At 36.9% G+C, this 13534-nt stretch overlaps 1 protein-coding gene across 2 annotated transcripts in view; it reads left to right on the forward strand.

Moving 5' to 3' along the window:
• The window catches only part of ZNF407 (zinc finger protein 407), a 417005-nt gene that overhangs the window by 147018 nt on the left and 256453 nt on the right, over positions 1-13534 (forward strand). The gene's annotated exons all lie outside the window — the stretch shown is intronic.

Consider the following 13534-nt stretch of genomic DNA (forward strand, 5'->3'; position numbering starts at 1 on the left):
TCATTTTAGATTTTGTTTAGTGGTGTGACTCCTAGAACTTTTATCAAGTCAGTTTGTCATGTTTTACATTAGTGGTACTCTGTTGTTGAATATCGTATTTTATGTCATTCTCCCATTAGAATTTTTTTTTAACATCTTTATTGGAGTATAATTGCTTTACAGTGTTGTGTTAGTTTCTGCTGTATTACAAAGTGAATCAGCTATATGTATACATATATCCCCATATCTCCTCCCTCTTGGCTCTCCCTCCCACCTTCCCTATCCCACCCCTCTAGGTGGTCACAAAGCTCCGAGCTGATCTCCCTGTGCTATGTGACTGCTTCCCACTAGCTATCTATCTGTTTTACATTTAGTAGTGTATATATGTCCATGCCACTCTCTCACTTCGTCCCAGCTTACCCTTCCCCCTCCCTGTGTCCTCAAGTCCATTCTCTACATCTGCGTCTTTTCCAATAAGAAGTTAATGTTGCATTTTAATTGTAGAAAATTCAATCTAAGAATATTTGAAAAGATTTGAGGGATTTGAATTTGTGAATTTGTGAAACAACCTTGAAACAGTAGAAGAGTTAAATCTTATTGACCTCTGCAAATGCGTCAGAAGGAGCTAAAATAAATATGTAAAACCAAACTGTCTATTTTCATTTGAACTTTGTGTATTTTTATTTTGAGGTTTTAAAATAACATTTTTTGAATTCTTACTGTAGAATTAAACATTGCTGATGTTAAAAAAGAAATACATCTTGTGTCATCCCCCAAATAATACTACGGTTGCCATGTCATGAAAAATAACACTACAATTACTGTGTCATCAACTGCCAGGTTTTCTTTTTTCTTGCTACTGTATCATAATTAGCTTCATCACATAGACTTAATTATATTAGGTGAACTGAAGTACAGCAATGTCAGCTACCAGGTGAGCCTGGCTACTTCTGAAACTCTAAATCTTTAAAATGTGCAGCTCCCTCAGCAGTAGTGCAAGCACTCTCACCTCCTTCAAAGACCTGGTAGGTTTTCAGCTTTCCCCAAATCCTCCAAGATGGTATCTGAAATTCTACAGACACTCCTAGAAACTTTTGTTTTAAATACTATTTGGAAATGTCAGTCATGATGCAATTTGTTCTATCACTCTATAGCCTAGGGCTTCTTCTGCCATGTTTGTAAATGTTTAATAAATTTTTTAAAAATTTAAAATACTCATCAATATGTTCTATGTTTACAAGGAATTTAACTTGACTTTTCTATTGGTGGCATATTGTTTTCTTTAGCATTTTAGTTTGGACATGACTACTGTGTCAGAATATTGGAATGTTACATATGCCTACTTTCTGCCTTTTGTTTTCTCATGGTTTTCTTTGTAACATTATATTTAACTTGAGACAAAATTTATGTGTTGAACAGATCCTGAATGCATTATTCTTGAAATTCAAAAGATTTTGTATTATTTAAATTGTAATTTGGAACCTGTCGAAGTTATGTTTTGTAAGTATTTAAGAAACAAAACATTTGTAGTTATTGTGTTCTTGTTGCTTTCACTTGCATTATCTCATTAATCATTATATGACCTTATCAGTGGTGCGTTATTATTCTATTATAGAACTAAAGACAGATGCAGGAATATACAACAATTTCTTCAATATCTCATCATTAATAAGTGTTAGAATTGTTATTTTTCTAATTCTGGTGCTCTTCTGTGTACTGATTATATTATCTCACATTGAAATCTTTACATATAGGTACTTAGGGTGTTTTATTCACACAATAAATTTGAATGAAAACAATCTAGTTCAGATAATTAGTAAAAAGAAAATATTTCCCTACCATATAACTTGTATACATTTTGAACTCAAATGTATCATTTTTGCTTTTTATTTAGGAATTTTAAAAATTTGAGTATGTCTGTTCATATGGTTTCATATTAATGAAAAATTCAACATCTTATACGTATATTTATCCTCCAAGCACCTTAAAAACAGTAGATACCTCCTATATATGGTGCTAGGAGTTTGAAAATTCCAGTTGTACTCATAGGTTTTTCCATTTACCTTTTCCTGTGCATTCCAGGATAACTCTCTGTTGCTTTCACTCATTTGAGTCCCTAATACAAAAAGAGAGGCTAAAAAGAGGCAAGAGAAAGATTGCATGTCTTTTTTCCCCTTTGAGATATGGTAAGCTTTTTCTCCAACTTTTACATGATTTTTGTCCTCAGATCAGGAGATGAGTCTCAAATGGGAAAGTATCCCTCATCTTCTGGGTTATTACCTTCTAAGTAGTCCGAGTGCAGAGTTCATCTACATTCAACATTAGATTGAATTGTTTTTCCTACCAAAAATTCTGTGTTTCAGAGGACCTCTTGTTTATGATATCTGTTGATAGATAGGGCATTCCCTCCTCCTGATAGAAATACTGAGTTGGAATGCCAGTGCTTCAGCCGCAGCATAATTTTCCAAAAGACATCCATAGCTGGAGAAGGCTAAGATTTAAGTAGCAAAATCTAGCACAGTAAATACCAAAAGGCTCCTTCCTTCCAGTCTACCTTCCTCCATTCCTTGGAGAGGGAATTGATGCCTTTTAACAGTCTCAGGAAACAAAGAAACTCTTTATCAGCATGTTCAACCATCTCTTTGGGCATAACTGTTCTCTAAATTAAGTTAAACATGTTTTTCTTACCTACTTAAAACATTAATGCCTTGGCCATAGTTTTGCAAGCTTGCTATATTTTAATTTCTCTAGGACAATATAATCAGTTTATTCTTTTTATGTTTTGAATTTGATTCTCCCCTCTTATGCATTGCATATTATAGCAAATAGTAGTAGAAGTTAGCTAAATAGGCTGTGACAATTAAATTAATAATGCATTTTGTTTGCAAGTATTTAGGCCTTGTGCTTTGACTGATATGTGCAAAAATGATAATTTATTACAAATAAATCATATTCTTGCACTATAGTTTGATGAACTAATGAATTTTGTCAGCATGACTGTCATTAGCAACAGAAAAGTAGATAATTTCAAATATATATTTTTTGACTCTGTGAACACCTGAAGTGATGGCTTGTGTAAGAACATACTTTTTTGTCCCTAAATTTGCATGAACTTATTTTAAGGTAGTATATTACTATATTTTAGAAGTCTTGTACACTTAAATATAAACAACTAAATATAGCCACGTTCAGTTCACATTCCAAAATGATAGACTCCAATTAATTTGCAAGTTCATTCTAAAGTATTCCTTATTTTAAGTAAGTAATTCTCTTTATAATATAGTTAGCCAAAGTAGCTTTCTGACTCTCTGAAATCTCTAATAGAAATCTAGAAAACGAGCTTATCCACAGTTATCACAATTGAAACAGCCATAATAAGTATATCTTATGTGAAAGCCAGGTGCATATTACAATAGAAAGAGATAGCATTTGTAATTCAGTGCTTGGAAATCAGCTGGGCTTTGAATGACTGTGTAAACAGGAGGAGGGGGAAACGATTCACTCAGAATTTCTGATCTGATACATTGCTTTTGTGGTATCTGGGACAACATCAGGAAATGTCTACACTGGCAGTATCTATGGAAGGCTGATGTGCTCCCCAAACCAGTTTTACCAGTAAAGGATTTTAAGTTGGATGTGTATATCTGAGAATCTAAGAGCTAAATAATGTACCTAGGTTTTCAAGTTATTAATGAATATCTAGATTAAAACCGTAGTATTTTTTCAATGAAGCAATTTTTGCAGGAGTCTGTGAATATTAAGTCTCAGATTGTGCCTTATTGTCAACCTAGCTGTGGAGTATCTTCAGGCCCCTGGGGGCAGGCTCAGGGCTGGCCAGTGATTTTGTTCAAGTGAATGGGTTTCCCCCAGGCCTCCTTCAGATTCCTGAGCCCTGATATTTTTGTTGGCTTCTCTCCTTTATCAGACATTTGTAACTTGTGATTGGGCATCTTACTTTTAACAGTATCTTTGAACTTATTGATCATAAAATCTTTTCCCCTCATTTTCACATATACCAGATATTATGTAGTCTGAGTGTGGGATAGAAATACTGGCAGCCCTGATAGTGGTTCTAATTTGTTATGAGCCATTGCTATAGGACAGGATGTTGTGTAAGTCTTTTGGAGTCTATCTCATCTCCTTTCTCAAGAACTTTTTTATTTATATGGTAAAAATTGTATGAAGGCATCATCATTGTTTTCTGTCTTTCATTTTAGATGTAAGCCTCACCCTTTTTCTTTCTTTCTTTCTTTCTTTCTTTTTCTTTCCCTTTCTTTCTTTCTTTCTTTCTTTCTTTCTTTCTTTCTTTCTTTCTTTCTTTCTTCTTTCTTGCTTTCTTTCTTTCCCTCCTTCCTTCCTTCCTTTCTTTCTTTCACATCTTTATTGCAGTATAGTTACTTTACAATGGTATGTTAGTTTCTGCTTTATAACAAAGTGAATCAGCTACACATATACATGCTGAAGCATGAGAATGTCATCCGAAACCCAAACATTCGTGGGAAAAGCATATATACATATACGTGCACAGTTGTTATTGAAGCTTTGCCGGTGATACTTTGGGTTCATTAGAAACTTAGGTTACTTTTAACTGAGAGAATAATACATTTTTTAAAAACTCTGAATTACATATATTTAGGTAGACTGAAATTTTTCCTATTAGAAGAGATTATATTCATAATGTGAGATCAACTCCTGCTGTTGTCACTTTATTGTCCATTTTAAATAAGTAATTTGCCTTTTGGCTAAGTTGTTGTTATTGCTTATACTTTCTTTTATTAAAGGATCAACCATTTTCCTTAATATTTGTTCCATGTGAATTTCTGTAAGGTAAATTCTGTTTTCTATTTTATCATTGAAACAGGTAGCTTATTCTCATGGATGCATTGAGATATTTCATTCCGTGTTGAGTGTCCTTCTCGTCTCTGAAGAGTGTTCTTTATAACACTTGTCAGTCACGTTGTGTTTTCTGGCTCAGGTCTGCTATCCCGTCACCACTGCTTATCGCTTATCGGTTTCCCCTCTCAGTTCTTCTCTTAATCAATGGCTAGTGATTTTTTTTTTTTCTTTAATGAGGCCCAATTTTGGAAAAATAAAGTGTCTATGGGCTCCCTTCTGCTTTAAAAAATATTTATATAAGAAGTAACTCCCGCGATGAGGAGTGGCCCCCGCTTGCCGCAGCTGGGGAAAGCCCTCGCACAGAAACGAAGACCCAACACAGCCAAAAATAAATAAATAAGTAAATAAATAAATAATTATTTAAAAAAAAAAAAAAAAAGAAGTAACTCTGTTGAGCCAAAATGGAGGAAAAACATTTCAATTCATTCTATCTCGGATTGCTTATTTTAATGCGTGGGAGGTTGTTGTATTTCAGTGACTAACTATTGCTTTTGCGTGAGCTTAGGACTCCCTTTCCTCTATCTTCTCCCATTTCTCCATCTGTAGACAGCATCTAGTATGTAAATAATATCCTATGATCATTTGACATCATTTTATTATAAGAAAGTTGGATTGAATAGGCAGCCCTGCTAAATAATTATTTCTATGTGGAAAGATAGATAGAAGTCACATCACTCATGTAAAGCCAAGGTTGTTATTTTTAGAAAACTCCCTTCTATATTTTACTGACTTAATCTGACCACTTATTAAGGTACATAAGGAGATAGTATATATTTTCCACTGAAGTTATCTTGTTAGCATTTGAGTAGTATTTCTAAATTACATGGGTAATTAGGATGTTCTATGGTTGCTTTATGACAAATGTTTTCTTACTGAAATGGGTATATTCTAATTCTTACTTTATAAATTTTCCAGGTGAAAGTTAGCAAAAGTTAGCATCACTGGTGAGAATATTGGGATCTCAGCTCCTCATTTGTTTGTTGAAGTTTCCAACTTACTTTTTGGGGAGGTGTTTGGACCTAGTTACAAATGGTTCTCATGACTCATCTCTGAGGGGATAGAAAACCCACTTTTCACGCTCATAACTTCATTGGGGCCCTCAGTTTCCATGAAGCAATGGTAGCCCTACTCCTACTTCAGTTGCATAGTGCAAAGCTATGTGGAATATCTGGATTCTGTATATTTGTCCTATAATTTAGTTTGCTGTTCTGAATAAATATTCTTTACACTCATTTCTCAATGTGCTTTCAGTTTTACCCTTCAATCAGTCCCATCCCTAGAGAGCAGCTTTCCTTTGCATTGGTTTTGTTTTCTTCCTCCAATAACATTTTGACTGATTTTGTGCTTAGTTTTTATGATAATGACTTAAATTTCAGAATGTTTTAAGAAGTAACCTTATAAAACGCGTGTCTTTATTGTAAAGATCGTGCTCAGGGGCGCAGCTCCTGAACACATGTCGTATTTTCCTGGTGAGATCCTGGGGGGAACAGTGTCTTTCTGGTCTCTCTTCCAGGAAAAGTTGTGCCTTTCTGAAACAACTTGTCATTTTGGTCTTAAGTACTAGCAAATCGTGTGTATAATTGAGTTTTCTTCTTCATGTTTACTGCTGGGAAGCTCAGTGCCAAAATTGTAATTCATCTCTAGAAATCAGGGTGGACTTCATGGAATGCATTTTATTTACTACTGTTATTTCTAGTTTCATCTTTTTTTCCCTTATGGGAAATTCCCATTTTATGTGAGTGGTATATTTTAACAACCTCACGTAAATCAAAGCTCACATAATTCAAGGGAAGTTTTGCAATGAGAATTTTTGTGGAGTAGGGTCAGTATTTGTCTGGGAGGACATGTCTCCATCCCTGTGGTTTGGGGGCATTGTGTCGAGCAGTGTGCAGCCCTGTTATGAGACGTTTTTTTAATTGTCCTTGCCCTGTTGTATGAAAATTTAGTGCGCTTTAATGGTGCTTTTTATTTTTCGAGATTATCTTATTTTGAGGAATGCTTGCTCCTAAAGTGTGCTGAGCAGACATGGTGTGTACTCCCCTGCCAAAGAAGGGAGGGTTGCTTAACTTTTATACCAGGGTCCTTGCTCTCTGCTCTGTCAAAAGTAACTGCTGCTCTTAGTGCATCACAGCTGTGCTGATAAAATTCCATGTTTACTTCTCTAGGGGAGATTTTCATGTTAGCAGTAGGGGAAGCCTAAGTGTTAGAAGTATGTGTGTGTTACAGAAATGTAAGATTGTTTTCTTTGTTTTCTAAGATTCATTTTTTAATTTTAAGCTAGTATTTTATTGAGCGTTCATCTCTGTGTGTTTTATTCCTGGGCATTTAAATAGACATGGATATTATATGATTCTTGTTTTTTAGAGGATATTGTAGGTTATGCAATTATCCATAATATGTGAAAAGAAAAGCTACACAATGACACAAAAGAAAGTTTTAGAAGTGGGAACAATTAATCTTGCTTAAGAGGTATTATGGGGGATGCTAATGAAGACATCTAATTTATTCATTAATTTATTCTCCCAATAAACATTCACTACATCTGCTATTTACAATTACTGCTGTGTTCCAAAACTGAAATGGCATGTCGTGTTAGATGATACACCCTCTGTTCTCATGCCCCTTCAATTTAGGGTTGATGGACTGAGGCTAAGGGTAGAGGGATAATATGCACATAAAGGAAAAAGAGAATTTTATTAGGAGGCGCTGACAAAAACACAGTAGGGTGCTATTCCAGAGAGTGTCTGGGCCGGGTGTTGCTTTAGGATGAGTGGTCAGGAAAGACCTTTCTGAAGGGGTGTGTTTTAAGTGAAGCGTAGATTCGGAGCCCTCCCAGCAGAGGGCAGGGTCAGAGGCCTCCGGTGAGGCACGCGCGAGCTTGGTGAGTCCTGCTCCAGTGCCCCCGGGGGCTGGGGGAGGGCAGAGGGGAAGATGAAGAGCTAAGATCCCAGCCGTGTGCTGTTTAGGAAACGGTCACCCGTGGGAGTGTTTACTTTAGCGGGATCACGGGACGGGTGAGGGTGGGCCTGGGCAACTGAGTCGGAATCCGGCTGGAAAGACCCTTGAATGCTGTGCCAGCTTTACCTCTTACTCTGTACAGAAGAGGAAGCCAGCAAGCCGTCAGTGTGGAGTTCAGCCCCGGGGCAGTGTGGGCAAGTGGATTAGCCGGTCACAGCGACTTTTCCTGGAGACCCTCACCCGCTCTCCCTGCCTCGCCTGCTCCCTCTCTCCCTCAGTGCCGGTCACCTTGCCCGATTCAGTTGCGGAGCTTGCGTGCAAGTAAGCCGTTTAGGCATTGGTTTTACAGGCAGACCTTGTTTTATTGTGCTTTGCAAATATTGTACTTTTTACAAATTGAAGGTTTGTGGCAACCCTGCATCAAGCAAGTCTATCAGCTCCATTTTTCCAGCAACATTTGCTTACTTCCTGTCTCTTTGTCACATTTTGGTAATTCTCACAAGATTTCAAACTTTTTATTATTATTATATTTGTTATGGTGACCTCTGATCAGTGATCTTTGATGCTCTTACTGTGACTCTGAAGGCTCAGATGATGGTTAGCATTTTTTAGCAATAAAGTATTCTTAGTTAAGGTATGAGTATTGTTTTTTAAGACATAATGCTATTGCACACTTAACAGACTACAATATAGTGTAAATGTAACTTTTATATGCACTGGGAAACTGAAAAATTCATGCGACTGGCTTTACTGTGATACTTGGCTTTAGTGTGGTGGTTGGGAACTGAACCTGCAGTGTCTCCGAGGTCTGCCTGTATTTTGTTAGACACATTCTGTTCCCAACTCCATAACGTATTTCTTCCTTTCTCTATACTTTTGTTCTTCCTATTCCTCGTTACACTCCTACTATATTCCATCTTTCCTGGTTATCATTCCAAATCATTATTTTATTTCAAGCTTCAGTATGAGGCCCCTGTCTTCTATGAGTTTCCTCCTTGTGTATTCCATCTCTAAACGATTTTGCTTTTTTCATCATATTCCTATGGAACCTTGGTGAATAAAGTATATATATTTCTCTCTCCATCTCCCAAAGTGGAAACCCAAAAGACTATAATGATACTGTATACGTTATAATGATGTAATCTAGTACTAGCTCATTGAGTTATTAGACCAGAAATGTATGGTTTAGTACTGATAATCTTTATTAAAATGACATCTATTCTGTTCTGTTGCCTCCTCTTTCATTCCTATATAGAAATAAAAGTGAATTCTGTGGAGATAGTGAACTATACCTTTTCTAGTATGAATGTTCTAATTGCTTTTGCATATGATAATACATTGTTGTTTAATGTCACAAGTTAATTTTTTAAGGGTTTTGTTTTTTTTTCTGCTACCATTTAGTAGTTCAATCAGATCTTGGGTATAAGAATATCTGCCGTTTTAACTCTTTTTGAAGTCAGTGAATAAGTGATCCCAAATATGATCAATCAGATATGTTAAATGTTCAGAATATAGGTGTTTTCCCTCGGCAGGCATCTAGAATATTTTTGGCTATTCTCTTCTTTTATTTCACTTAAATTGCTTTTAGAACACTGGGGCTTATGCATCTGGACTCTGATTAAAATATGCCTTAAGCTCTTATCCTTAATTCCCCATCAGTGCCAGAATTAAAGAGAACAAAGACCTATATGTTCACTGCAGCCTTCAATTAGGCTTAATTACCAACTTTCATACAGTTTCATTATACAGTACTGACTTCTTGTGAGATGTTCTTTATATTCTTGATGTCTTGGTAGTTGCTTATAAAAGTGCAAGTTTAAAATTTTTCCTGAGGAATTTTCAGGAAACTTACAACCTTTCTGAAGTAATTTTTGTAAAGTTGGGTCAAAGCAATATGATGATCCATTTTAACAAATGAAAAACAAGATGTTTACATTTCATTATGCCACCGAACTCTGATAGGAAAAATCAAGGGTTTACACAGGTTATTCTCTAAGATATCTCCTCCCACCCCCAGTTCTTGGTCCTTGGGTCACTTGAATAATCCACTGTGAGCTTCAAACAAAGGGCTTCTCCACTAATCCTGTGCTGCTCTCGCCCTCGTACTCAGAGAAAACAAGCAGACATTGATGTTCCGTAAGAGACTGGTCGATCTTGTAGTAGTCCTGATGTTCCACAGAATGGCTGTCTTCTGCTGCAGCAGCTCCTTCCTTCCCTTTCAAAAGAATCATGATGTCATTTGATACGTTCTAAGATATTAGCACCTCCTAAGGTTGAATCATATGAAATCAACACTTAGGTTAAAAACCATCAAATATTGGCAATTTCATTTGAGTGAAACCTAATTCTATTTAGAACTGTTTCTAGCATATGATGTCAATATAGAGATCTGCTTTTCAGTGAAGTAATCATTTCCATTGAGTTTTTAAATCTTTTTTTTAAAATTTTTATTTATTTAATTTTATTTTTGGCTGTGTTGGGTCTCCATTCCTGTGCGTGGGCTTTCTCTAGTTGCGGCGAGCGGGGGCTACTCTTTGTTGCGGTGCGTGGGCTTCTCATTGCGGTGGTTTCTCTTGTTGTGGTGCATGGGCTCTAGGTGTGCGGGCTTCAGCAGTTGTGGCTCACGGGCTCTAGAGTACAGGCTAAGTAGTTGTGGCACATGGACTTAGTTGCTCCGCGGCATGTGAGATCTTCCCAGACCAGGGATCGAACCCGTGTCCCCTGCATTGGCAGGAGGATTCTTAACCATTGCGCCACCAGGGAAGTCCCTCCATTGAGTTGTAACGTAATCCAGTTCTTGCTTTTTTTATAGACAGTGATTCCCTAGACATAGTGTGGTGCAGTAAGTATGATACAGAAATTGGGTCAGGATAACAGGAAAGCTATCTCAGCATACTTTTTTTTTACTGTTTCCACTCAGTGTCCAGTGAAAGCCATGTCTGCAGGTCTTCTAGGCCTGTGTCAGCTGTAATTTCAAGGCCCAGATTTTGTCTCACTGTGAAAATCCTTCCCTGGATTTCCGTTCTATGTAATCGCTTCTTACTACTAAGAAGACTGATGTACAACTTAGCACATTCTATTTGGTTTCTCTTTTTTGTTTAAAACACAGTGGGTGTATGCCCTGGGTCCACACTAGATAATTTCTTGAGGGTGTGGTTGGCAACTTTCCTTCTCTTTCTCAGCTTTTCCAAAGGTGACTGACATTCAGTGAATATTGATAGATTTAAGATATTAAAGTCCTCATTGAAATTTTTCTTTTTCAGGATGGACTTTTTCTTAGCTGGTCTAACATATGATTTATAGTCACATTTCTAAAAAGGCAGTGCAAACTAGTGTAGTTGTATATAACTGTCTATGGTCCTGTCTCTTAACGGAGTCAACCTCAAGTGCATTCTTCCTGAGTCACTGTGGCTTTATCACCTTCTCCTGGGAGGCCCAGGACACATGTTCTCATTTTTCAGGGTTATGGTGACATGGACATGAATTTATAGTTATACAAGTACAAAAAAAATCATACTATATATGAACACAGCATTTTATAATTTAAAAAGTGCTTACTTCTAGGTAAAAACATATTAAAGAAATTTTTAGTTGCTAAGGTCTAAACAATATCTGTGTCTCCTTTTTCATGCTAATCTGGTAGAGAAAAGGATTATGGGAAACAGCAGATTCAGCGGAACATATATATAATGAAGTTTTTATTTAAATTATACCCAAATTTTCTTTCTAGTTAATTAAAACAATAATTTCCCCTTTCATTCTCACAGTGCATTATAATATTCAGAATGTCTTTTTCTCATTTCACATTTATAATTACATAATATGGATGTGCCATATATTTTTGGCAACTAGAAAGTGGCAGTCTTATTGCTGGATATCAGGTCTTTAAAATTTTATACCTTTTCCTTTTTCTAAAAAAATATTGTTTATATGATAATCATATCTTGAAGATTGGGAAAATTTTTAACAAAAGAACTAGCCCAATGCTTATTATTTATTAGTACTCATAGTAATAGCAGTATATGAACATATTCAAAGTCTCAGTGAGTTTTTGAGTTTTCTCTTTCTATTAAACAGGGAAAAAAACCTTACATAGAACACTGCTGTGTAAAACCAGTAGAAACCAAGTGCTCTGTCTGAAACTGCAAGGGGGAGCGGCCCAAAGACCATGTCAGTGGTGGGGCACCTTCTCTTCATCTCAGAGAAGCTGTGGGTTCCTCATCAGATTAAACAGAATCTCTTTATACATAGAGCTCGTTTACTTGTATAGTAAGCCATTGACTTTTGCAGCTTTAGCATTTATAATATTGTTGATCCCTAAGTGATGAGACATAATTTAAATTTCTGTGGAAATTCCAGTTTGAATCTGATGTGCTCAGGTGCCGCTGAGTCCGAGCCCTTAACTTAGCTGGTGTTAGATCTCAGTACAGCTTTATTTACTGTGCTCTGCTTGTCATAGGTATCTATGCCTCTGAAGAAGTGATTAAAACCAAAAGTTTAAACAGATCCAACTGCTGGAGTTGATGAAAATAAAGAAAGAATGAAAAAAATGTAAGAGTGTAATCATTCTTAGCTAGAGATGTAAGGTTGGGATAAATTAAAATCTGGAAGGTGATGTTCTAGTTTTCAAGTTCAGTGGTAAATTCATAGATATTCGTTATATTATTGAGTGAATCAATAAAATAAAGTGGGGCCACAAGTGGATCAGTGATGAGCAAACTTATTTTTGGCCCAGTTTTGTGCCTTGAGGTCTATGTAGTGAGACCGTGATTTGCCACATTCACATGACCCACATAATATGCTTGATGGGAAACAAAGAAAGTTGGTTTCAGAAACTTCTATTTAGTTCTCTAGCTAGTAATGAAAGTACCCCATTCAATGAAGGAGAAAACTTTATTGAATCTTGAAGAGATGGCTCTCTTATTGGTAATGTTATGAATGGAATACATCTGGCTTTCAACAAAAATGTCAGTTCTTAGAAAATCATTAGTCTGTAAACATTTATCTGAAATAACAGTGGGGAACTATTAATTCATGTGGCTGTTAACTCACTTTTATTATGAGAAAAGTTTGACTTGGAAATTTTAGGAAGTGTTTTTCCTTGCATAAGGTCAAATTGGCAGTGGAGGGACCCTCAGCTCACCCTGCCATAGAGAAGCACTTTCTTCTGAGTGAAGCGGCTCTTAGAGGAGAAGGGTTGGGAAACCAACAGCTGTTCCTCTGGTGGAGCCGCCATCACAGAGAGGCGCATCTCAGGAAGGACCCCGCTCTCACCAGGGATTTGGGTGGCCTGGGGCTGACCTCGCCTGCTGAGTCCTGGTCAGCCTCCAGCAGTATCTGAGAAAGAAATCGGGATGAGCTCTGTCCTAGGAAATGGAGGCCTTTTCATCCCAAGATGAAAGGTGCTACTTTCAGTCAGAAGAAGCTTTGTCTTGAATGCCTGTTTAAATGACTGCGCTCCACATTACAGGTATTTTTCTCAGTTTCCACCACTGGTTTCATCTGCCTCTCTGCTGACTTGATGCTGAGGCCCCGGCAGAATGTGCTGAGGACACTGCAGAGTGTGCCACCTGTGTGTGTCTGCACAGGCCTCTAGGGTCTCCGTCTTCCTCTTGTCCTGCCTCTGGAGACAGGTCGATGTGACTAAGGAATGATGTTCTGAAATAGAACGTAGAGTTCATTGTTTTCCGTATTGGAAGAA

This window comes from Balaenoptera ricei, chromosome 14 (assembly GCF_028023285.1).
Source record: "Balaenoptera ricei isolate mBalRic1 chromosome 14, mBalRic1.hap2, whole genome shotgun sequence".
In the NCBI taxonomy this organism is placed as follows: Eukaryota; Metazoa; Chordata; class Mammalia; order Artiodactyla; family Balaenopteridae; genus Balaenoptera; species Balaenoptera ricei.